The sequence below is a fragment of the Felis catus genome, chromosome B4, assembly GCF_018350175.1.
Source record: "Felis catus isolate Fca126 chromosome B4, F.catus_Fca126_mat1.0, whole genome shotgun sequence".
Lineage (NCBI taxonomy): Eukaryota > Metazoa > Chordata > Mammalia > Carnivora > Felidae > Felis > Felis catus.
Genome location: NC_058374.1, coordinates 62,943,810 through 62,971,477, shown reverse-complemented (window position 1 = coordinate 62,971,477; position 27,668 = coordinate 62,943,810). Strand labels below are relative to the sequence as shown.

Below are 27,668 nucleotides of genomic sequence, written 5' to 3'. Positions count from 1 at the left end.
AGTAGCCTTGTATGGTGACAGATAATAGCTACAGTTGTGGTGAATGCACCATAATTTATAGAATTGTCCAAACACTGTGTTGGACACCTGAAACTAATGTAACATTATGTGCCAACTCTACATCAATTACAAATAAATAAATAAATAAATAAATAAATAAATAAATAAACAGCAGAGAGTATAATAGTGCAATTTAGAAAGAGTTTCATTCAATAAAATCCCTGCTTACTGGTACTTAAAGGATTAACTCCTCGGCTATCAGCCAATTCAGTTATTTACCAAGGTTCATTTCCTGAGGAAATAGACAGCGGTGGTCTTACTGTAAATTCACTTGGAAAATAAACAGGGTAGTGTCCTCTGAGGTCATTCCTAGAAGTCATCCGTACTCCTTTTGTTATGTAGTAGACCACTCATTTGAAAATGTCCACATTTTCCTAAATCACCTTAGAGTTTTTTCAGGTCTGTCCATTATGGATCAGAAGCAGTACAATTAGCGCCCACAGCGACTGTCTGAATTGTTCACAGCAATTCCAAATATTGAAGGAAACAGACCAGTAGGGTTAGCTATATTTGTCAGTGGCAGTTTATTGATATGATAATTCAAATGTTATAACAGGAATTAAGTACAGGTTAAGGTTACAGACCAAATGCTTCCCAGGAATAAGGAAAGATCTAGGCACTTAACGAATGACACAAGCTAACTTGAGTGAGATAAAATTTCTTTGGGTATTTTTTAGTTTTGTGAAAGTTACATTTATGAATTTCAAGTCATATTTTTCTCTTGATTTTTGAAAACATGAAATAGAAAATATGTATCATAAGCATAGTTAACTTCAAGTAAATGAACGTTTGAGAATGGCAATCAGACAAGTAATAATGATGCATGCATTCACATGTGACAGTAAGAAAATGACTAAGACAATAAAAAGCTGGCCCAAATCATTGAATTTTGAGGAATGTTAAAAAAAATCTAAAGGAAATGACTGAAATGTAAAATTAACATTTAATCCTATGAATTTCATCAATAAATAATCTTTGTTTATTATGTGGACTACAGGCCCATTTTCCAGACTTCAGCCTTTGGACCTTTGGCTGAAGTCAAGAATAGTAGAGCTGAATGCTCTACTATTTTATATTTTTATATTTATATTTTACTTTGTTATATTTTATTTTATATTTTTCTATAAAACTTAGGAAGCTAAGTTTTGATACATTTTCTGAATATCCTCTCTTCTAAATCAGCTTTCCATAATGCCATACCTTTCAGGAATGTCATGTTCATTTTGTGTAATAGGAAACAAAATTTTATTTAAAAAAAGAAATCTCTGTAGCCCAGGATCCTGAAAATTGAGTTTGTTTGACTTCTATTGTGGCCCTTAAAAGCTGACTAGATTGACCAATGAAACAAAATGAAGTAACTATCCCAACAGATTTAACTAGAAGCTATTTAAACATTTCATTAGTGAGCTGTTTTCCCTGAAAATTAACTGAATTCTTTTTTTGAAAACTCACAGATTGACAGGAGACACTTGGACTCCTTTCATTTCCTTTAAGAGCAGTTCTTAATAATATAATTGAAGTAATAATTATTTCTATTTTTTATAATACATTCTTTACTTAATTTCTTCCAGCTGTGGTTTTCTCAGTTGTAAAGTAGAGACAACAGTAATTTCACCTTAAAGAATTGTGAAGATTACATGATCTAATGACAGTAACACAAGTATCAAGTATCAGCTTTACTAACATAGATCATTTGGACCTCTTTTTGTTATGGTTTAGCTTTTTCCCTTAGGCAAATTCTCCCTCCCAAAGACTACGTCTTATTCAAATGTCACTGTCACGGATGCACTGGCTGGATGGAAGGAAGTAACAATATCCTCACCAATTTGACTAATTGTGTTTAAGGAAATGCTGTTAGATACTAAGATCCCCTTAAATGATCAAATAGTTGTGTTTTAAAACTTAAATAGCATTTAAGTTTTCTAATGTTTTAATTAAAAGGATTAAAATTCTCAGTGGATTAAAGATTATTTCCATGGCAACTGATTTCTTTCTTTTTCCTTCAGCACATTAAACTATATTTCTGTAGTTAGTCTTTTAAAAGAAAATAAGCTCTTCCACCTCAGAACTACTTAAAATATCAAACATAGTACCTTATGATAAATTTTTAAAATCCAAGTCAGAAAAAGATGAAAAAGCAATAGTAAGAGAGTCCTCCACAAACAATGCAAATGTTGAACAAGACTGTGAGAACAAAAATCCAGTGGCTATTCATGCCGGACTTCGAAACGGGCTTCAAAAACACCCATTCTGCTCCAGTTCAGTGAAGCTTTTGTTGAGTTATATCAGTGCAACTCTGTTTTTCAGATGGGGTAGGGAATAATTACCGACAGGATTTTTGTATGACACACCTGTAAAAGTCAAAATCATGATGCACTTAAATTTATTCAGATAGACATCTCTTGAATTATTCATCTTTCCAAAGGAAAATAATCCTACTTGACTCTTCTGGGGACCTCAAACCCCAATCTAGTTTAAACACATCTAAAGGGGAAACACACAAAGTGTGTATTGTTTCTGCATGAGTCTGTGATAAATAAAAAAATATATGTATATGTTTTAAGAGAGTATTTGATTTAGAAAATCAAAATAAAGTATGATACTTTTCATCACCTGATTGTTGAAGAATCCTTTTAATGAAATTTAGCTTTGTTTCATAACTAATGCAATGATTGTACATGATTAGGTGAACTCCAAAGGAATTTTCACCTAACCAGATACCTGGTAAGAAAGGATATTTGCTTTCAGAAGTTTAGTGTTACCAGGAACAAAAAGTATCTGCATATTCTCCATATGGAGGGCTATGGTTGATAGTAGAATCATTAAATTGCCATAAGTACTAGTGATTCTATTCTATGATGGTTTGGGCTATTTGTTAAAGCAAAGTTCCTCCTTTGATTGTGGCCAGCTTGAAGTCTCCCCGTAAACTTCATGATTCTGCAGCTGCAGACAGTGTCTGAGCACAGAATATAGGAAAGGCCTTCTCTGCTCACAGAGTTTATATTTGTTTCTCTCTCCTAGGGAATGGATCAGGCTTTTAAGAAATTACTTCTGTGATGAAGAGAGGAAAAGATCCCAGGTAGGTTTTTTATTACTACATGTCATCAAGGAAACAACCAGCTTGGGAATTGCCTCACCAGGTTGCCTGGACATTCCTTAAATCTGTTAGTGACCAGAGAGCTTAGCTTGATATATACATAGGGAGATGATAGATAGATAGATAGATAGATAGATAGATAGATAGATAGATAGAACAAAATTTTAAATTATACTTCTGGCTGTGATGTGCTCTTATAACCACTTCTAAGAAGCAGCAAGGCAATTTTTAGACACAGCTGCCTAGGAGAGTTGCTAGGGCAAGGCCTGAGTAGGTTAGCAGAAGGGTATTTTTATGCTGCAGTTGTAGCTATGGTATCCACTAGCTGCCTCCAGAGATGGCACTTGGGATTTGCTATCCCCTCACTGGGGAGATTAGAAGGTCCTTGAACTGTTCTTGCCAATTAAAGATATCCAGAAAGAAGCAGTGGGTCATTCTGAGGCTCATGGTTTTCTTTGTCCAGCTAGCTCTTATATGTCACTCATCACAGCTGCCTAAGCTCTTGTGTGGGCCTTTTAAACTAATGCAACTTGTCTTCCTTAGCCTTTCAATAGAATCTACTTCTGCCCCATATTAAATTGATTGTTTTGATAGGGCAGGACAGGGGAGCAAGCTTGGCATTTAATTGTCCAGAGACTTGACAAGCACTGATCCTGTTTTTATTAGTTGGGCATTATCTTGGCTTTACTACATTAAAGGCCAGCCCCATAGGCTTATTTCCAGTACCTTTGGTGACAGAGATAGAGGGAACCTATTACATGCCAAATATGTCTACTATAAATGTAGCAAAAACAGCTGAGTCATGTAGGGGTGCTGATTTGGCTGCTTTATAGTTTTGAGTCAAAGAAGTTAGTAAGCTAAGTCTCTTGTTTCCTTAATTGGTGCAGACATCCAGTCCTCCTTTGCATCTGCTTCTGGATATTGGAAATGTTGGCCTGGCTTCTGTTTTGTTTTTGTTTTGTTTCCATATACTTTTGCATCGCTTAATACTTTTCACAGTATTTGCCAAGATTTCAATGCTAAAAATATATATCATGCCAGACAGAGTCTAGTGGCAGAAGAAGAGGGAAATGAAATAAAACAGAAAAAAAAAATCAAGAGAAAGAACTATTTTGGCAGAAATTTTGTACAGTTTCCTTTCTCCATAATGTAGATTCTTTACCCAAGGAATTTCCACCACCTTGTGTGAACGGAGAACAGAGAGAAAACAGAGAACATGTAGGGGCAGGTGGCCAGCAGCCCTGGGACGGGGTGGGGGACAGAAACTCAGCACCTGACTGAGGTAAGGAGGATTTCCTAATGCAAAAACTTGGAAGTAATCTTATCCCCGTGAGCTAAAATTTATTTAATGCTTGTAGCTTTTCCCGAGTAGCTCCAAATCATGCATTATTGGGTGGTTATTTATTTTAATATTCTCTGTCAATGGTTTTCTTACTGAGGGACAGTTTACCAGTGTTTGATTTTGATAGTGGAATATTTGGGGACGAAAGAACAAATAAACTCTGCCTCATTTAGAGCTTTTTGTACAAACAAATGGCTTAACATTTTCAATCTTTCACGTTATGTCTCCACCATGCAAGTGCCTTGAACAACCATGGGTATAGCAGGGGAAAAAATGTACTATCTGAGGGTTCTCCAGTTAGATCCCCAGCATAACTGGGCCACTTGAAATCTTGGAAATATCTTTAAGGAAGCAGAATATCAAGAAGCATTGTAACTTAAACACTGTTTTAGGTACCCTGCATTGGTGTCTTCCTAAGGCAGAGTAGTTAGACTTTTCAAGCTTTAGGAGGATGTAATCTCCATCTGAATTAATTCTTTCCTGTGTCAGTCAACAATAACATTTCTCAAAGTCTCTTCCTGAAAATATTAGTTCTGAGAGATATCCATGACTGTTCTTAAATGGGCAAGGTGGGAACGGGGAGTTGCCTGGTCAAATAAATTCAGGAAGCAAAGGCTTAGGCAAAGGTAAATGATTATTGCAGGAGCCTTTAATATGCTAAGAACCCTGTGAAACTTTAAAAAAAAGAAATACGGACACAATTGCCCAAGGGATGGTTTTTAGGAGATAAGCATTTCTTAAGACAAACATTCCAAAACACATAATTTGGGGAGAAACATTCAGGATTATAATTCAGTTATCATGCCCAGTTTATGCTACAAATAAGAAACACCTTGAGCTGGGATTAGTAGTGGTGATCTTGGTTCCTATGAATAGTATTTGGTTTTTGCTTACATCTATGTTATGAGGTGATAATGTAATTAAGCCATTGAAGACTGAATTAGAACTGGGTGAATCTTGTGTTTTTATTGATATAAACCTTAGACATGGGGGTGATGTGTTGTGATGGTAGCGTCAATGATAGTGTTTTTACTTCCAAACTAGTCAGAATGAAAACAATAATAACAAAAATTAGAAACACTTTTTAAAAAACGGACTCAAAGAAAAGCAAGCAGTGAAATATTTTGTATATGTCTTTTGAGAAGCTGAGAAGTCACACACAAATAATGAAATAGCTTCTGTATTTATAAACTTCTAGAGGACAAATAATACACTTATTCATGTTTGTACATCTTTAGCATGTATTTACTAGATAATTGATGATGCTTTTAAATGAATGAAAACAACTCATCAGAAATTCAGCCTTCATACATCATGCTATTGGAATGTCCTGCTTTATCTACAAGGATAAAAAATTAAAACCTTTCTCTATATTTTTAGTTTAAAACTTTAGGAATAAAAATATTTTCAAGTGTTTTCTCTTAAAATTTGAAATAGTATAAACTAATTTTGATGAGGCAATAAGACTTTTTGTTCGTAAATATTTTTGTCCCATCACAATGAGTAATTATTCTATAAATTCTGGTTATTCTAAGCAGACATAATCTTTTCTCATTCCTTTTTGTAAAGTCATGGTTGCCAGCTGAGTATACACGTACAATGATTGACATGACGCCTTTAGTTTTGTCTTCCATTAATGCTTTGTCAAGGGCTGTCTCCAGATGGCCCTTAAAGTTAATGGGTTGCTTGTGTTCCTCCAGCCTTTCCATAACAAAACTGATTCATTTGCCTTGGTAACTGAAAGTATAATGCATCTGCCTGTTTACCCCCTGAATCTTAGGATCATATTCATAGGGAGACTTGTGCTTGTGTGTGTGTGTGTGTGTGTGTGTGTGTGTGTGTGTGTGTGTGTGCGTGCACGTGCACACATGCACACACTCATCTTTTTCTTTAGTCCCATTAAACAAAAGCATTGGTGTTTGTCAGTTATGGAATAATTTTAATATAGTGTATGGTGATAACATCCATCAGGGGTGTGAAGTAATTTGTATCTTCAAAAATGGCCTTAGATCTCATGATGGCATACAAAATAAAGGGGACACACAATGCAAAAAATAACTGCTATTATTGTACTACTAAATAAGGTTTAAAAAGTATAAATCAGTAAAAAAAAATTAAAGCTTAATTTGAAAACCAGGTACTATTTGATAGAAACAGAGAAAGATAAACATTGAGGATAATTGAAAGAGTACACAGTGAGTCAGAACTATTAGTACCAATACTTGGTACTATTTTAGTACCAAGAAGTTCTGTATGAAAATGAAAGGAAATCCAAAGATGAAAGAAGAATGAGTATAGTTATTATAGTATTTATTTAGAATACAGGACTATATGAAGCTTATTATTTTATCCTACTGTGTTTCGATTTTATGGCCACTTATTTCTTCATGTGTAGTTCTAAAGACTCATTTTTTGAAGTTATCGCTTCTCAATATGTTCTACCTAAAGCCCAAATAACAGAAGACCTGGAAAAACTCCTTTCTATACTTTTTTGGGTCCCTGGATAGTGTAATACAATGAAATAAAATCATCTCAAGTATCATGTAGATAGATGTGTATTATTTTTTTCTTGGCTAATTCTTTTCAAGAAAGCCAGCTTTAATGGCCTGGCTACATTTTGTTCTTATGAAAGATACACTGCAATTATGTTATAACATTGTGCTGAAGGTGGTTCCACACAAGAAGGATGGCAGAAATTCTTTTAAATTTCATTTTTCCAAGACCTAAGGAAGAGATCGATGCTATAATCTTTCCTTTTCGATTCACATAAATTGCCAGTAACTGTTTTCTTGAATTAATATATATCAGTTCACTTTAGAAAAAAAATATTTTGAGGGATGAAAATGGTTCCTTTTTACAGTAAAACGGTTCAAGAAACACCAACTTAGAAGTTCTTTTCTCTAAGTCCACTGCAGTAAAGTCAACTCTTGCTGACAATCCCAGATAATGACCATGGCTTACATTTATGTAGTACTTTGCAATTTTCAAAGTGTGTTCTTGTCATTATTTCATGAGAACTCATATTAAGTGTGCAAAATAGGCCAGGATGAAGAGAAACCAAGGTCCTGAGATATGAAGTGACTTGTAGAAGATCACACCAGAAGATATTTGCAAATGACATATGTGATAAAGGGTTAGTATCCAAAATCTATGAAAACCTTATTAAACTCAACACCCAAAAAACAAATAATCCAATTTAAAATGGGCAGAAGGCATGATCAGACATTTCTCCAAAGAAGACATACATGAAAAGATGCTCAACGTCACTCACCATCAGAGAAATACAAATCAATACTACGATGAGATACCACCTCACACCTGGCAGAATGGCTAAAATTAACAACACAGGGAACAACAGATGGTGGCGAGGATATGGAGGAAGGGGAACCCTTTTACACTGTTGGTGGGAATGCAAACTAGTGCAGCCACTCTGGAAAACAGTGTGAAGTTTTCTTAAAAAGTTAAAAGTAGGTGGGGTACCTCGGTGACTCAGTCAGTTAAATGTCTGACTCTTGATTTCAGCTCAGGTCGTGATCTCATGGTTCATGACACTGAGCCCTGCATCAGGTTCTGTGCTGACAGTGCAGAACCTGCTTGGGATTGTCTCTCTCTCCTTGTCTCTCTGCCTCTTCCACACATACTCTCTCTCTTTCTCTCTCTCAAAAAAAGTTAAATGTAGAACTACCCTACAACCCAGCAATTGCACTACTAGCTTATTACCCAAAGGATACAAAAATACAGATTTGAAGGAATACAGGCACCCCAATGTTTATAGCAGCACTATTGACAATAGCCAAACTATGGAAAGAGCCCAAATATCCATCAACTGATGAATGGATAAAGAAGGTGTTTATTACTCATGAATATTAGTCATCAAAAAGAATGAAATCTTGCCATTTGCAATCTTGTGAATGGAGCTAGAGTATATTATGCTAACTAAGCAAAATAAGTCAGTCAGAGAAAGACAAATACCATATGATTTCACTCTTATGTGGGATTTAAGAAACAAAACAGATGAACATAGAGGATGGGGGAAAAAAGAGAGAGGGAAGCAAACCATAACAGAATATTAACTATAGAGTACTAACTGAGGGTTGATAGAAGGAGGTGGGTAGGGGATGAACTAAATGGGTGATGGGTGTTAAGGAAAGCATTTGTGATGAGCACTGGGTGTTATATGTAAGTGATGAATCACTGAATTCTACATCTAAAACCAATTTTACTATGTATGTTAACTAAATAGAATTTAAATAAAAGCTTGAAAAAAAAGGATCATATAACTAATGAATGACAGTACTTGGTTGGATTGTCACCCTGGTTTACACTCTCAGGTGTGTGTGTGTGTGTGTGTGTGTGTGTGTGTGTGTGTGTGTGTGTTTCATAAACAGAATCATTGATAATATGGTTCAGCAGTTTAGAATAAGTAGAATAGTTAACATCTGTATAATGCTTTTCACTTTACTGAATTATTTCATGTCCTTTACCTTACTTAAGTTTTATGGCAACTTTAGCTGTATCTATTTTTATCATCTGCATCCCCATTTTACAGATGAGGAAGCCAAGGCTCAGAGATCTCATGTGACCTTGGCTCTGGCAGATCCTGGACTGAGGTTTTGACCAGTCTGGAAGGTCTAAAAATGAGGGAATATCAGAACATTCCATTCCTGTGGTAACAGTGCTGTAGTGCTGGAACACATTTTATTTGGATCTTTGCAATTACATGACAATTTACTATGAATCTTTTCAGGGTGAAAGAATTCTCTGAATGCCATGTGAATACTCTGACTTCTTCTTCAGCAAACACTTAGGTTCTTCCATGAACCTAGAAGGAAATCAGCCAAGATTCTGTATAGTGTAGTGCCAATATGAGAGATTCATAAAGAATAGCTTTCATATTGTTATTCTTGATTTATATTATTTACCACTGGCTTTCTTTAGAATTAAGCACTCTTAGATTGCCACCTTAACATAAAGAGGGGCTGTTGCTGTTACTTCTACTTCTTCCCACCCATTCATTGCAAGCAAGCTGATCTCTTGAACATCAGCTGTGAATTCCCAAGACCTTCTCTCAGCCCTTAGCATGCTTGATTTTTCTAGAATGAAGAATTTGACACTGTTTAATTCCCTTCTTTTGAAAGTTCTCTTTCTTTGCTTCTGTGGTATTTTTCTTCAACCTCTGTATCTGGTGGCTACCCTTCTTTAACCCACTCTGAATTTACAGGCATCAGAGATAATTAATCCATGATTGTATATTGTCTGTATACATAAAAAGCCTTAGTTGAGGCGCCTGGGTGGCTCAGTCATTTGGGCATTCGACTCTTGATTTTGGCTCAGGTCATGATCCGAGCGTCATGGAATCAAGCCCTGAGTCAGGCTCTGCACTGAGTGTGGAGCCTGGTTAAGATATTATCTCTCTCTCTCTCTCTCTCTCTCTCTCTCTCTCTCTCTCTCTCTCCCCTCCCCCCCCCTCTCTCTGCGCCTCTATCCACTTGTTCTCTCTCTCTGTAAAATTAAAAAAAGGCTTAGCACTCAGGGTTTGCAGTAATATAGTTACTTTCTATGGCTGTTTTTTTCACCATTTTCCTGTACCCTGTAAACCCAGCCCTCCAGCCAAACTAAACACTTGGCAGTAATTGGGAAACAAAAATCTACCAAAATTCAACTTGAGGAAATGTTACAAAGGGAATCACCTAAGGGTTTCTTTAAAGTGAGAACTCTTCTTATTCACCTAAAATGTGTTTCCATTTGAGTTGTTTTTTACTCGTAATCAGATTTCTTTCTAAACTTGAATTACCTATAATGAGAATGAGAATGCTTACTTATTACCCCAGATGTTCATATAGAAACTTGTCCACAAATGGCCATAAAAGCAGCATCCATAATAGCCAAAAGGTGGAAACAACCCAAATATCCATCAGCTGATGTATGGATAACCAGTATGTGGTATATCCATATAATGGTATATGATTCAGCAATAAAAAGAAATAGACTCTTGATATACATGATCTAACATGGATGAACCCCGAAAACTGATGCTAAGTGAAAGAAGCCAGTCACAAAGGACAAGATATTGGTAATTTTTATTTATAGGAAGTGTCTAGAATAGGCAAATCCATAGACACAAAGTAGATTAGTGGCTGCCAAGAGCTGTGAGGGATGGAGAATTAGGGTGTGATGTCTAAGAGATGTGGAGTTATGGGGAGGGAGATGAAAATATTCTAAAATTGTTTGGGGTGGTATTTGCACAATGCTATTAATACACTGATAACCACTGAATTATACACTTTGAATTGTATGGTATGTGAATTTTATCTCAATAAACCTGTTTTTAAAAAAAGAATAAAAGGTCAGCAAGATGGCTGAATAAGAGGTCCCCTGTTGTATTCCTCTTTGGCAATAATAATTTGGCAGCCATGCACTGACAAAATTGCCTTGGTGGAAGCTTTTGTGGAGGTGGCCAAATCTGTGGCTGGGACCACAGAAATAGAAATAGCTCTTTATCCCAGAGGACTCAGCCACAGCCCTGTGTGGCTTGATCCTGTCACCAGTATCATATACCAAAGGACCCAGAAGGAGTCATATCCACCTAAGTAGTAAGCATACAGACCTCTGTCCTGGCTGTAGACCCTGAAGTGTCCTATGAATCAGCTCTAGATCTTCTTGGTTATGATCTGGGAGATCCTTGAGGTAAGTCCGCCAAACTTGGCCTGACGGTAGAGTCTAAAAGGGTCCAATAACTGGGCTTCAGACCCTTTCAGCCACAGTCCATTAGTAGCCATGCTGGCACAGGAACTCAGCAGGAAACATTCCCAGGTACCCCCAGAGATCTATGACTAGTCCCCACCTAGTCATAGTCTATGGATTGACCTGTTGGCACAGGAACCAGGTAGGAGAAGTTCTGGGCTTACACATGGCTCCAGGCCCCTCTCAGCTGCAGTCTGTAAGCAGGCCTGCCAGTACAGGGACACAAACATAGACATGTCTGTCTGCTCCCCCATAAATTCTGAAAGAGCCCACACTCGGCTCCAGCCCCCTCCTAGCTACAGTCTGCAAGCATTTTTGTGAGTCCAGGGACCCAGCAGGAAACACTCCCATTTACACATCCAGAGATTCTGAAAGGGCCTTAGACGGGCACTTGGGTGGCTCAGTCAGTTGAGCATCAGCATCCGAGTTCAGCTTAAGTCATGATCTCCCGGTTCATGGGTTTGAGCCTGTGTCAGGCTCTATGCTGACAGCTCAGAGCCTGTAGCCTGCTCCAAGTTTTATGTCTCCCTTGCTTTCTGCCCCTTCCCTGCTCATGCTCTGTCTCTCTCTTTCTCTAAAAAATAAGTAAACTTTAGAAAAAAAATTTTTAAATGAAAGGGCCTTATAGTTAGCTTCAACCCCTCCCACCTGCAGTCCACAAACAATCCTGCTGGCACAGGGACCTGTCAGGAGACACTCCTGTGTGTACCTCAGGAGATTCTGAAACAACCATATACTTGGCTCCAGTCATGGTAACAGGGCAGCTCAACCTACCCAGGGACTTGGTGGGAGACACGCTCATTCATGTCTCCTGGGCAAGATCTGCAGACATAATCTTGCCTGTGAACCTTGAAATAGCAGTAGGGCTCAGTTCTAGCACCTCTCAGCCATGGTCCAGGGCTAGTCCTTTCCACCCAGGGACCTACCCAGTGACCCAGCAGGAGTCTTCCAGGGACCTGGTGGGAGTCACATCTATGCACACGTGCTATCAGGTCCACTGTCTGAGGACCTAACTGTGGACCCTGAAGTGGACTCTTGTCCCAGCGCAACCCTACTGAACAAGGTATTAGAGTCAGTCCCGTCCACCTGGGGACTAGACAGAATCTGCCAAAAGCAGTTGTAAGAAGGAAGTTTATAGTGATAAATTTCTACATTAAGAAGAAAGATTTCAAATAAACAACCCAACTTGACACCTGAAGGAATTAGAAAAAGAAGAAAAAACTAAGCCAAAAGTTAGAAGGAAGGAAATAATAGAGATTAGATCAGAAATAAATTAAATATACTTGAAACATAATAGAAAAAATCAATGAAATTAACAGGTTGTTTTTTAAAAGATAAACAAAATTAACACCCTTAGCTTAGCTAAACTAACCAAGAAAAAAAGAGGAAGGACTAAAACAAAATTGTCAATGAAAGAGGGGACATAATTGATACCACAGAAATACAAAAGAAGCTACTATTAACAATTACATGCCAAAAAACTAGATAACCTAGAAGAAATGAAAAAGTTCCTAGAATCATACAACCTACAACATACATATCAAGTCCAAATTATGAAGAAATAAAAATATTAACAGTCCAATAACAATTGAAGAGATTCAAGCAATAATAAAAAACCTTCCCCAAAATAAAAGCCCTAAACTAATGGCTCTTTGGGTGAATTCTACCAAACTTTTAAAGAATAATTAATGCCAGTGCTTCTCAAATTCCCCCAATGTTTGAAGAAGAAGGAACACTCCCAAACTCATTTTATGAGGCTGTACCATTACTCTGATACCAAAGCCAGATAATGGCACTATAAAAGAAAAGAAAGCTACAGGCCAATATCTCTGATGAAAATAGATGCAAAAATTCTGAACAAAATACTAGCAAACAAAATTCAATAGCACATTAAAAGGATCCTACCCATGATCAAGTAGGATCCATGCCTGGGATGAAAGCATGATTCAACATGCAAATGAATAAATGAAAGGAAAATCATTTGATCCTCTCAACAGATGCAAAAAAAGAATTTGACAAAATTCAACACCCATTCATGATAAAAACTATCAACAAATTAGTTATAGAAGGAACATACTTCAACATAGTAAAGGCCATATATGAAAAGTCCACAGCAAATATTATATGAAATGGTGAGAAGTTGAAAGCTTTTACTCTAAGATCAGGAACAAGACAAGGATGCCTGCTCTCACCACTCCTATTCAACATAGTACTGGAAGTCCTAGCCACAGTAGCTAACTAGGCTAGCAAAAAGAAATAAAAGGCATTCATATCAGAAAGAAGTAAAATTGTCTCTGTTTATGTATTATATGACCTTATATGTAGAAAACTCTAAAGACTCCACCAAAAAACTGTTAGAACTAATAAACAAATTCAGCAATGCTGCAGTATGCAAAATCAGTATGCAAAAATTAGATGCATATCTATACACTAACAACAAACTATCTGCAAAAAAGTAAAGAAAACAATCATATAAAATAGCATCAGACAATAAAAATACTTAGGCATAAATGTAAGGAGATAAAAGATCTGTATATGAAAAACTCTAAAAAACTGGTGAAATAAATAGAAGGAAACACAAGTAAATGAAAAAATATCACATGTTCATGTATGAAAAGAGATAGCGTTGTTAAAAATGCCCACATTAGCCAAAGCCATCCATAGATGCAATGCAATCGCTATCAAAATTTCAATGGCATTTTCCACAGAAATGAAAAACAGTCCTAAAATGTGTTTGGAATCACAAAAGATCCTGAATAGCCAAGGCAGTCTTGAAGAAGAACAAAGTTGGAGGCATCACGCTTCCTGATTTCAAAATGTTACAAAGCTAGAGTAGTCAGAACAATGTAGTCCAGGTGTAAAAACAGAGACATCAACCAATGGAGCAGAATCAACAGTCCATAAATAAACCCATTCATATATGGCCAAGAAATATTTGGCAAGGAAGCCAAGACTACTCAATAGGGAAAGGATAATCTCTTCAATAAATGGTATTGGTTATCCACATACAAAAGAGTGAAACCAGATCCCTATCTTACACCACCCAGAAAAATTAACTCAAAATAGATTAAGGACTTAAACATAAGAACTGAAACTGTAAAAGTCCTAGAAGAAAACATAGGGAAAAACTCCTTGACATTGGTCTTAGCAATAATTGTTTGGATATAACACCAAAATCACAAGCAACAAATAAAAAAATCAATAAGCAGGACTATATCAAACTAAAAGGCTTCAACACAGCATGAACAAACGAACAAGAAAAACAAAACAAAACAATCAACAAAATTAAAAGGCAACCCACAGAGCAGGAGAAAATATTTGCAAGTTGTATATATCTGATAAGTGGTTAATATCCAAAAAATATAAAGAACTTGTATGATTCAACAGCACAAAAACAATTGGCAAAGGATCTGAATAATCATATTTCCAAAAAAGACCTATAGTCTGCCAACAGGTACACAAAAAAGTGCTCAACATCATTAATCATCAGGGAAATGCAAATCAAAATCATAATGAGATATCACCTCACATCTGTTAGAATGACTATTATCAAAAAGATACGACCTAGCAAGTGCTGGTAAGGATGTGGAGAAAAGGAAACCTTTGTGCACTGTTGGTGGAAGTGAAAACTGGTACCGCCACCATGGAAAACAGTGTGGAGGTTTCTCAAAAAATTAAAAATAGAAATACCATATGATCCAACAATTCCACTTCTGGGTATATATCCAAAGGAAATGAAATCACTATCTTGGAGAGAAATCTGCACCCCCATGTTCATTGCAGTGCCATTTATATAGCCAACACATGGAAACAACGCAAGTGTTCATTAGCATGTACAATGCAATATTATTCAGCCATAAAAAGAAGGAAATTCTGCCATTTGAGACAACATGAATGAATCTTGAGGGCATTAGGCTAAGTGAAATAAGTCAGACAGAGAAATACAAATACTGTATGATCTCACTTATATGTGGAATCTAAAAAGTCAGCTCATAGAAACAGTAAGATGGTGGTTACCAGGGGCTGGGTGTGGGGGGACTGTGGAGACACTGGTCAAGAGATACAAACTTTCAATCACAATATGAGTAAGTTTTGAGAAGCTCACTACAGCATGGTGACTATAGCTGACAAAACTGTAGCATATACTTGAAATTTTCTAAGAGAGTAGAGCTTGAATGTTTTCAATACAAACACACACACACACACACACACACACACACACACACACACTCACACACATGATTTAAAAGAAAGCAAATAAAAAAAACAGGAGTCTTTAGAAACTTTCATTTTAGAGAGACAAACAAGCTTCCTAGTCAGTTAATATTTTCAAGAGTTACTTAAACATAAAACCAAGAGGGGATACTAAGAAGACATATGAGAAATATCAGGTAATTGTTATGCAGTTTCTTAATACTATTTACCTATTTTCTCTAACAACACAGATCACCCCTGAGGTGGCATCAGACAATATTAAAACTTCCTAATGCATGTATTTTGACTATGCAATAAATATTTAGGGAAGCCAGAAGCCACGTATTAACTTAAGCCTTATCTATAAAGGAATATCATGTTAATTATCTGAACCAGATTGACAGGTATATTCAGAAAGTAAAAGAATTAGTAAAATAAAATTTCTTCTGAGTTCACTAGGCAAGCGTCATATGTAATGAAGTTGTTTTTCTATATTATATCAATGGAGCCTAAAATCCCTAAGTCATATGTGTTGAACAAATAAATAAAAATGGTTGAAACAGCTGTACAAGTAGATGACACTTCAGTACATATTCTTTTCAATTAGCCAAGGATCCACTTTAGTCTGAAGCCAGAGAAAAGAATGCTTTCATTCTTCTTTGAAAATCATGTGATATAGTGGCTCTCAGAACCTCTGTTAAAGGTTGTGCAGTTGGTACTGGATAGAACCAAGAAATTTTGGTTGCTGTGGTCTGAATGTTTGTGTCCCTCCCACACCATTCATATGTTGAAATCCTAATGTCCAGTATGATGGTGTGTAGTATGTGGGGGTCTTTGGGAAGTGATTAGGTCATTTAATTAGGCAGACACCTCATGAATGAGATTAATGCTCTTATAAAAGAGACCCAAGAGAGCAACCCTACCCCTTCCACCATGTGAGAAGTCTGCTGCCCCGACAAAGTCCTTCACCAAACCATGCTGGCTCCCTGACTTCAGACTTCCAACTTCAGAACTGTGAGAAATACATTTCTGTTTCTAAGTCACCTGGACTGTGGCATTTGTGATAGCAGCCTGGACAGATGAAGACACTAGTTAAATGAGATGAGCAAAGTAAAAATTGCTCTAGGATAAAGCAGTATTATTTCCCTCTAGAAACCTGCACTTCCTTATCAAATGGTGTAAATAAGTAAGGATCAACAATCCTCGGCTTTTCCTCTAGATCAGCAGTGATCAAATTTCAGTGCCGTAAGTATTAGTGTATTTGTTACAATGCATAGCCCTAGGCCCTTCAGTAACATAGTGGGTCTCGGGCAGGGACCCAGGGATCAGCTTTCAAAATAAACACCATAGTGATGCTGATAGAAGTGATGTGTAGGCTACATTTTGAGAAATACTAGCATGTGAATTTTCCTTATCCCTTGATGCATGCTATCAGATTAAATGTATCAATGGTAACAGCTAACAAAAAGAGAAGACTTCCCTCAGACTATTTGAGCTAAGGTCAAAATAGGTGGCTCATTTTCTTTTCTTTTTTTTTTTTCAATATATGAAGTTTATTGTCAAATTGGTTTCCATACAACACCCGTGTGTTCATCCAAAAAGGTGCCCTCCTCGATACCGATCACCCACCCTCCCCTCCCTCTCACCCCCTATCAACCCTCAGTTTGTTCTCAGTTTTGAAGAGTCTCTTATGCTTTGGCTCTCTCCCACTCTAACCTCCTTTTTTTTTTTTTCCTTCCCCTCCCCCATGGGTTTCTGTTAAGTTTCTCAGGATCCACCTAAGAGTGAAAACATATGGTATCTGTCCTTCTCTGTATGGCTTATTTCACTTAGCATCACACTCTCCAGTTCCATCCATGTTGCTACAAAGGGCCATGTTTCATTCTTTCTCATTACCACGTAGTACTCCGTTGTGTATATAAACCACAATTTCTTTATCCATTCATCAGTTGATGGACATTTAGGCTCTTTCCATAGTTTGGCTATTGTTGAGAGTGCTGCTGTAAACATTGGGGTACAAGTGCCCCTATGCATCAGTACTTCTGTATCCCTTGGGTAAATTCCTAGCAGTGCTATTGCTGGGTCATAGGGTAGGTCTATTTTTAATTTTTTGAGGAACCTCCATACTGTTTTCCAGAGTGGCTGCACCAGTTTGCATTCCCACCAACAGTGCAAGAGGGTTCCCGTTTCTCCACATCCTCTCCAGCATCTGTAGTCTCCTGATTTGTTCATTTTGGCTACTCTGACTGGCATGAGGTGATATCTGAGTGTGGTTTTAATTTGTATTTCCCTGATGAGGAGCGATGTTGAGCATCTTTTCATGTGCCTGTTGGCCATCTGGATGTCTTCTTTAGAGAAGTGTCTATTCATGTTTTCTGCCCATTTCTTCACTGGGTTATTTGTTTTTCGGGTGTGGACTTTGGTGAGCTCTTTATAGATTTTGGATACTAGCCCTTTGTCCGATATGTCATTTGCAAATATCTTTCCCATTCCCTTGGTTGCCTTTTAGTTTTGTTGGTTGTTTCCTTTGCTGTGCAGAAGCTTTTTATCTTCATAAGGTCCCAGTAGTTCATTTTTGCTTCTAATTCCCTTGCCTTGGGAGATGTGTCAAGTAAGAAATTGCTGCAGCTGAGGTCAGAGAGGTCTTTTCCTGCTTTCTCCTCTAGGGTTTTGATGGTTTCCTGTCTCACATTCAGGTCCTTTATCCATTTTGAGTTTATTTTTGTGAATGGTGTAAGAAAGTGGTCTAGTTTCATTCTTCTGCATGTTGCTGTCCAGTTCTCCCAGCACCATTTGTTAAAGAGACTGTCTTTTTTCCATTGGATGTTCTTTCCTGCTTTGTCAAAGATTAGTTGGCCATACGTTTGTGGGTCTAGTTCTGGGCTTTCTATTCTATTTCTTTGGTCTATGTGTCTGTTTTGTGCCAATACCATGCTGTCTTGATGATTACAGCTTTGTAGTAGAGGCTAAAGTCTGGGATTGTGATGCCTCCTGCTTTGGTCTTCTTCAAAATTCCTTTGGCTATTCGGGGCCTTTTGTGGTTCCATATGAATTTTAGGATTGCTTGTTCTAGTTTCGAGAAGAATGCTGGTACGATTTTGATTGGGGTTGCATTGAATGTGTGGATAGCTTTGGGTAGTATTGACATTTTGACAATATTTATTCTTCCAATCCATGAGCACGGAATGTTTTTCCATTTCTTTATATCTTCTTCAATTTCCTTTATAAGCTTTCTATAGTTTTCAGCATACAGATCTTTTATATCTTTGGTTAGATTTATTCCTAGGTATTTTATGCTTCTTGGTGCAATTGTGAATGGGATCAGTTTCTTTGTCTTTCTGTTGCTTCATTATTAGTGTATAAGAATGCAACTCATTTCTGTACATTGATTTTGTATCCTGCAACTTTGCTAAATTCATGTATCAGTTCTAGCAGACTTTTAGTGGAGTCTATCGGATTTTCCATGTATAATATGTCATCTGCAAAAAGTGAAAGCTTAACTTCATCTTTGCCAATTTTGATGCCTTTGATTTCCTTTTGTTGTCTGATTGCTGATGCTAGCATTTCCAACACTATGTTAAAAAACAGCAGTGAGAGTGGACATCCCTGTCGTGTTCCTGATCTCAGGGAAAAAGCTCTCAGTTTTTCCCCGTTGAGGATGATGTTAACTGTGGGCTTTTCATAAATGGCTTTTATGATCTTTAAGTATGTTCCTTCTATCCCAACTTTCTCAAGGGTTTTTATTAAGAAAGGTTGCTGAATTTTGTCAAATGCCTTTTCTGCATCGATTGACAGGATCATATGGTTCTTATCTTTTCTTTTATTAATGTGATGTATCACGTTGATTGATTTACGAATGTTGAACCAGCCCTGCATCCCAGGAATGAATCCCACTTGATCATGGTGAATAATTCTTTTTATATGCTGTTGAATTCGATTTGCTAGTATCTTATTGAGAATTTTTGCATCCATATTCATCAGGGATATTGGCCTGCAGTTCTCTTTTTTTGCCGGGTTTCTGTCTGGTTTAGGAATCAAAGTAATACTGGCTTCATAGAATGAGTCTGGAAATTTTCCTTCCCTTTCTATTTTTTGGAATAGCTTGAGAAGGATAGGTATTATCTCTGCTTTAAACGTCTGGTAGAACTCCCCTGGGAAGCCATCTGGTCCTGGACTCTTATTTGTTGGGAGATTTTTGATGACTGATTCAATTTCTTCGCTGGTTATGGGTCTGTTCAGGCTTTCTATTTCCTCCTGATTGAGTTTTGGAAGCGTGTGGGTGTTTAGGAATTTGTCCATTTCTTCCAGGTTGTCCAGTTTGTTGGCATATAATTTTTCATAGTATTCCCTGATAATTGCTTGTATCTCTGAGGGATTGGTTGTAATAATTCCATTTTCATTCATGATTTTATCATTTGGGTCATCTCCCTTTTCTTTTTGAGAAGTCTGGCTAGAGGTTTATCAATTTTGTTTATTTTTTCAAAAAACCAACTCTTGGTTTCGTTGATCTGCTCTACAGTTTTTTTAGATTCTATATTGTTTATTTCTGCTCTGATCTTTATTATTTCTCTTCTTCTGCTGGGTTTAGGCTGTCTTTGGTGTTCAGCACACCTTTAGGTGTGCTGTTAGATTTTGTATTTGGGATTTTTCTTGTTTCTTGAGATAGGCCTGGATTGCAATGTATTTTCCTCTCAGGACTGCCTTCGCTGCATCCCAAAGCATTTGGATTGTTGTATTTTCATTTTCGTTTGTTTCCATATATTTTTTAATTTCTTCTCTAATTGCCTGGTTGACCCACTCATTTTTTTTTAATTTTTTTTCAATGTTTTTTTATTTATTTTTGGGACAGAGAGAGACAGAGCATGAACGGGGGAGGGGCAGAGAGAGAGGGAGACACAGAATTGGAAGCAGGCTCCAGGCTCCGAGCCATCAGCCCAGAGCCCGACGTGGGGCTCGAACTCACGGACCGCGAGATCGTGACCTGGCTGAAGTCGGACGCTTAACCGACTGCGCCACCCAGGCGCCCCGACCTACTCATTTTTTAGTAGGGTGTTCTTTAACCTCCATGCTTTTGGAGGTTTTCCAGACTTTTTCCTGTGGTTGATTTCAAGCTTTATACCATTGTGGTCTGAAAATATGCATGGTATGATTTCAATTCTTGTATACTTATGAAGGGCTGTTTTGTGACACAGTATGTGATCTCTCTTGGAGAATGTTCCATGTGCACTCGAGAAGAAAGTATATTCTGTTGCTTTGGGATGCACAGTTCTGAATATATCTGTCAAGTCCATCTGATCCAATGTCTCATTCAGGGCCCTTGTTTCTTTATTGACCGTGTGTCTAGATGATCCATCTATTTCTGTAAGTGGAGTGTTAAAGTCCCCTGAAATTACCACATTCTTGTCAATAAGGTTGCTTATGTTTGTGAGTAATTGTTTTATATATTTGGGGGCTCCGGTATTCGGCGCATAGACATTTATAATTGTTAGCTCTTCCTGATGGATAGACCCTGTGATTATTATATAATACCCTTCTTCATCTCTTGTTACAGCCTTTAATTTAAAGTCTAGTTTGTCTGATATAAGTATGGCTACTCCAGCTTTCTTTTGACTCCCAGTGGCGTGATAAATAGTTCTCCATCCCCTCACTCTCAATCTGAAGGTGTCCTCAGGTCTAAAATGAGTCTCTTGTAGACAGCAAATAGATGGGTCTTGTTTTTTTATCCATTCTGATACCCTATGTCTTTTGGTTGGTGCGTTTAGTCCATTTACATTCAGTGTTATTATAGAAAGATATGGGTTTAGAGTCATTGTGATGTCCGTATGTTTCATGCTTGTAGCAATGTCTCTGGTACTTTGTCTCATAGGATCCCCCTTAGGATCTCTTGTAGGGCTGGTTTAGTGGTGACGAATTCTTCAGTTTTTGTTTGTTTGAGAAGACCTTTATCTCTCCTTCTATTCTAAATGACAGACTTGCTCGATAAAGGATTCTTGACTGCATATTTTTTCTGTTCATCACATTAAAGATCTCCTGCCATTCCTTTCTGGCCTGCCAAGTTTCAGTAGAGAGATCGGTCACGAGTCTTATAGGTCTCCCTTTATATGTTAGAGCACATTTATCTCTAGCTGCTTTCAGAATTTTCTCTTTATCCTTGTATTTTGCCAGTTTCACTATGATATGTCATGCAGAAGATCGATTCAAGTTCTGTCTGAAGGCAGTTCTCTGTGCCTCTTGGATTTCAATGCCTTTTTCCTTCCCCAGATCCGGGAAGTTCTCAGCTATTATTTCTTCAAGTACACCTTCAGCACCTTTCCCTCTCTCTTCCTCCTCTGGAATACCAATTATGTGTATATTATTTCTCTTTAGTGCATCACTTAATTCTCTAATTTTCCCCTCATACTCCTGGATTTTTTTTATCTCGCTTTTTCTCAGCTTCTTCTTTTTCCATAATTTTATCTTCTAGTTCACCTCTTCTCTCCTCTGCCTCTTCAGTCCAAGCCGTGGTTGTCTCCATTTTATTTTGCAGCTCATTGATAACATTTTTTAGCTCCTCCTGGCTGTTCCTTAGTCCCTTGATCTCTGTAGCAATAGATTCTCTGCTGTCCTTTATACTGTTTTCAAGCCCAGTGATTAATTTTATGACTATTATTCTAAATTCACTTTCTGTTATATTGTTAAATCATTTTTGATCAGTTCGTTAGCTGTTGTTATTTCCTGGACGTTTTTTTGAGGGGAATTCTTCCGGTTTGTCATTTTGGATAGTCCTTGGAGTGGTGCGGAACTGCGGGGCACTTCCCCTGTGCTGTCTCGAATAACTGGAGTTGGTGGGCGGGGCTGCAGTCAGACCTGATGTCTGCCCCCAGCCCACCAATGGGGCCACAGTCAGACTGGTGTGAACCTTCTCTTCCCCTCTCCTAGGGGCGGGATTCACTGTGGGGTGGCATGGCCCGTCTGGACTACTTGCACACTGCCAGGCTTGTGGTGCTGGGGATCTGGCGTATTAGCTGGGGTGGATTGGCAAGGTGCACAGGGGCGGGAGGGGTGGACTCAGCTTGCTTATCCTTGGGTGATCCTCTTCGGGAAGGGCCCTATGGCCCCCGGAGAGAGTCAGACCCACCACCAGAGGGATGGATCCGCAGAAGCACAGCCTTGGGTGTTTGCGCGGAGTGAGCAAGTTCCCTGGCAGGAACTGGTTCCCTTTGGGATTTTGGCTGGGGAATGGGCGAGGGAGATGGCGCTGACCAGTGCCTTTGTTCCCCGCCAAGCTGAGCTCTGTCGTCCGGGGCTCAACAACTCTCCCTCCCGTTGTCCGTCAGCCCTCCCATTCTGCGAGCAGAGCTGTTAGCTTATAACCTTCCAGATGTCAAGTCCCGCTTGCTGTCAGAACACACTCCGTCCGGCCCCTCCACTTTTGCGAGCCAGACTCGGGGGCTCTGCTTGGCCGGCAGGCCGCCTCTCCACCCCGGCTCCCTCCCGCCAGTCCGTGGAGCGTGCACCACCTCGCCGCCCTTCCTACCCTCTTCCGTGGGCCTCTTGTCTGCTCTTGGGTCCAGAGACTCTGTTCTGCTAGTCTTCTGGTGGTTTTCTGGGTTATTTAGGCAGGTGTAGGTGGAATCTAAGTGATCAGCAGGACGCACGGTGAGCCCAGTGTCCTCCTACGTGCCGTCTTCCCAGGATCCCCCAGTGGCTCATTTTCCATGAAGATAATATTGTGGCCACTTGGTGAGATGAGGAGGCTGGAGGTTGGATGGTACTGAGAAATGCTGCAATGATAAGAGATTGTCCACTTTGAGTTAGGTGAGAAACACTGAAGTCCCAGCTCCTGCAGATCCAAATGTCCATCAAAATAGGAACAAAGGTTCCCAGTGTTTTGTAAGCAAACCCCACATTCCACTCTGTACATTTCTCTCAGAAACCTCCAAAAGGTCACATCTGTGAAAGAGGGATACTGGGGCCAGCAACAGCTTTATCATATTTAAAAAAGGGACATTTACTTGAGGCATCTCGGTGGCTCAGTCAGTTGAGGTTCATACTCTTTATTTCAGTTCAGGTCATGTGGGGCTTGAACTCACAAATTGTGGGATCATGACCTGAGCCGAAATCAAGATGCCTAACTGACTGAGCCACCCAGGGGCCCCTACCCGGATTTTTTTTTTTCAATAAATACAGTATAGTACTGTAGATGTATTTTCTCTTCCTTATGATTTTCTTAATACCATTTCCCCTTCCCTAGCTTTCTTTACTGTAAGAATACAATGTATAATACATATAACACACAAAATATGTTAATCAACCGTTTATGTTATTGGTAAGGCTTCTAATCAACAGTAGGCTGTTAGTAGTTAAGTTTTTGGGGAATCAAAAGTTATACATGATTTTCAACTGTACAGGGGGCTGTCACCCCTAACTCCAACATTGTTCACGGGTAACTGTAATATGATAAGGATTACAGAGGAGTGCACAACTACCTAAGAGTAAATGGAGGAAAAGGAATGCTGAGTGTGGCTTGCCCATGGAACTGGCTAGATCTGATGTTGCAAATGAGAATTGTGGTGAAGTATTTGGGAGGTTAGTGCCCTGCAGTAGTTAAGGAATTGGAAGAATTGGCATGCCCAGGTTCAAATTACAACATTATCACTGAGTAAGTAGCTGGTTGACTGGGCCAATGCTAATGCAAATGCAAATGCAAATTTACAAATTTCCTATTTAATTTTAGCATGGGAATAATATTGCCTACTTCAAAATGTTTAATATGAATTAAAGTATGTTATACATTACAAAGCATGATACCTGGCAGAAAGAAAATGGTCCATAAGTAGAGACTTTCTGGAATGATGGCAATGATTGAGATGATGGTTACATGGGTATTTACATTTATCAAAACTCCCTGAACTGTACACTTAGTTGCACTGAATTATATGTAAATTATGTAAATAATTTTGATTTTAAAAATCACCAATTATCTCTTGTAACTTTTTGGGCTTGGTGACTTTACTTTTTAAAAAGTTTTTAAACAACTTTCCAAGTGGCATGAACTAGACTTGTTAGCCTGAGTCTTCAGTGTCTAATGACTCTCCAAAAGTCCCCAAGAAAAGGTAGAGTCATCCTACAGTGCAGAGCTAAGAGGAAATATTCTATGTGCCTCAGAAGGCTTTGCATTTTTTAATACTCCTATACTGTAATTTTATGTGTCAATTTGCAGGGTGTTTTAGGCTAAGACTAACATTTAAATAGGTGAACACTGAATAAAGCAGATTGTATTCCATTATATCGATGGGTCTAATCCAATCATTTGAAGGCCTGAATAGAACAGAAAGATCAACCTCTCCCAAGCAAGAGATGATTCTCCAGCACACAGCCTTCAGCCTGGGACTTGAACCAAAACATCAGCTGTCCTGGGTCTTTAGCCTGCTGGCCCATTCTTTAGATTTTAGACTTGCCAGCCTCATAATAACATGAACCAGATCCTTATAATCTCTCTCTCTTTATATTTATACGTTTTATTATATCCCCCCCCCCCTCTGGAAAACACTCACACATATACTAAATTGTGTAATGAGATGCTTTTCTTTATAGGGGTCAGTCCCTCATGGGATTTTTAGAGGTATATCTTCCTGTAAAGAAGCACTTTCTAGTGAAGGTGACACTTAACAACACTTGTTAATTTGGCACATGAATGTGAAAGGGGGAACTGAAATAAATTCATCATGTGTGTTTAGTGCCAGATACCCTACTAGAGTCATTATATAAAAGGCCAATCCTGGTATAAAATCAAATAAATTAAGCACTGTCAAATCTATACTATCAAATTGTGTTGTTTCTTTTTTCTTTTCTGCTGATTTTGAAAAGCATAGAAGTTATATTATTATGGAGACAATAAATCCTGGGTGTTTTCAGCCTTTGTTTCTTAAACTGACTCCTCCTTGAGATAGCTCTCCAAGGAAAACATTGGTAAAAAAACTTTTAAATCCTTAAACTGAAGAACTATATTAGCCATAAAATCCATGACAAATTTAATAGTGCTTTAAAAACAACAAAATTTCATTAAAAAAATATGTGCACATTGAAGGATTACTTCATCAGATAGTTTAGTGTAAAAGCTGAGTATATGTAAACATAATGGACTTCTGAAGTGCTTTGTACACACTCTTCAAATATTTGTTGACTAAATGGATGGATCAATAATGTAGCAACAAGTAGAGAGCTGCAGATGCATTTTATTATAAGCATGCAACTTTAAAACCAAGAATTGGCCAAATCACCATAAGCAGGGAGTAACGTGGACCACCACTTCCCACAGGAAACCTCTGAGACCTGCACTGCACACAGGGCCTGGCAAATAACACACAGTGATAAATGTTTGCAAACTGAATCATTAAATGTAGGGTCTGTGTGGGAAACAGAATTTTTTCAATGCCTGTGATAGGAAACTGCCTTCTAGATGAAATCGCCATGTGATAAGCTCCCGTGGCACTCACAAACCCCAGTTTATGGAGTCAAGTGAGTTTTCCCTCTACTGCATCCTGCAGAGACTTGAGCCAGAGGGGTTCTGTAGCAGGAGCTTCTTTGATGGTTCACAGAGCAGTTCTGCTGAGATCTCAGCCTGCAGACAGACTGTCTGGGGTGGGGGTGGGGGGCTTGTTAAACACAAGGTCTGATTCAGAAGGTCTGGGTGGGGTCCGAGATTCTGCATGTCTAACAAGCTCCCAGGTGACGCCAACATGGCATCCATGGAACACACTTGGGGCAGTAAGGTCGTAGAAAAAGAGCAAGAATCCTGAATAACCAGGCAGACTAAGCAGATATGGGGTGATGGAAGGCACTGAACCTGGAGAGGACGGGTTATGTGACCACATATGAGTCACTTAACTTTTCAGAATCCAAATTGTCTTATGGGGAAAATGGGTATAATAATGATGATGATTGGATGATAATGACACATTATGAGATCCTTATAGAATTAATGAATAACTTAATGTAAAAATGTAGGCGCATGCTCCATACACAGCCTTTGTTCTGCAAACGCTTACTGACTGAATGGTAAGCACAGGTCACGTGCTCTCCGTAGGTCAGAGGACTCAGCGCCTCATCCCCCCTAGTGCCAAGCACAGGTGCTGAGCAGGTGCTCAGGCAGTGTTTGCTCAGTTCAGTTAGCAGCACAGCAATGGATGCTGTAAAGACACAGACACCTGGACGATGACTCCCTGTGGCACCAACAGGAGAGAATCTTCACCGAGAAAGCAGTAACTTTGAGGCCTTGGGTAACTTCCAGGCTCCTCTGAGCCAGCGGTGGGAGACAGAACCAGCTCTTCCCAATAAAGGTACGGTGTTAGGGTAGCTGATCTTTCATATCCTTCAACATAAATTGTGTCTAAATCGCCTACCTGTGATACAAGGCCAGGCCTGTCTGGAGGAAGGCTCAGCTGCTCTTGGGCACAGCCCACAGTTGTGATTAGTGCCTTAGACTCAAGTCAATCTCCGGATTCTCTGACTCCAGCTCCCGGCCACCAGTACTGCCCTGAGTACACGCTCTGCTGAAGGTCAGATGAAGGTCTTGTGAACAACTTGTTGAGGACGGAACAGAACTCCCAAGCAGCACAGCAGAAACATAGGTAGAGGACACTGAGAATTACCCTTAGGTTCACTTAAATCATAACACCTCTTTCTGATGAGGAGTCAGAGACACTGAATCTGTTAGCACCTTGAGAAAGCCTGGTTTCATCCACTTTCAGTGAAAATCTAGGGTAAGTCACTTGATCTTTGTTAAAAGAAATTAGATACTATTGAAATCTGATCAAAGTATTTAGACAAAGTGTTTTTAAAAGGTGTTATCTCCCTTTCATAATCTGTTGATCCCAGGAGAAAAAAGAAGCTGGTATCATCTTACTGAAGGATTGATTCCAATAAATATGGTTCAGAGTTGGATAAGTATCCAAGTTTTGCTCCTTTACTGGCTGACAAGTAATTGCTTCCATTTAATTTCACACCATATTTTGAAAAATTCCTTGTCAAATATATAAATTAAGATTGAACAAATTTTCATAAAATGGCTTTAATTTTTAAGGTCATAATTGACATATAATCTCTATGACTATTTTCTTTTGTTAATATTTGTTTATTTTGAGAGAGACTATGAGCAGAGGAAGGCCGGGGGGTGGGGTGGAGAGAGAGAGAGAATCCCCAATCAGCTCCACACCGTTAGTGGGCTCGAACTTGTGAACCATGAGATCA

At 38.5% G+C, this 27,668-nt stretch overlaps 1 long non-coding RNA gene across 4 annotated transcripts in view; it reads left to right on the top strand.

Moving 5' to 3' along the window:
- The window catches only part of LOC109501512, a 308,946-nt gene that overhangs the window by 199,146 nt on the left and 82,132 nt on the right, over positions 1-27,668 (top strand). For 3 of the 4 annotated variants that reach the window (XR_006600621.1, XR_006600622.1, XR_002744117.2), the window contains exons 5-6: positions 3,082-3,139; positions 4,311-4,439. This is a non-coding gene — a long non-coding RNA (uncharacterized LOC109501512). The remainder of the gene's footprint in view (positions 1-3,081; positions 3,140-4,310; positions 4,440-27,668) is intronic. The other variant, XR_006600624.1, reaches the window with a different exon arrangement.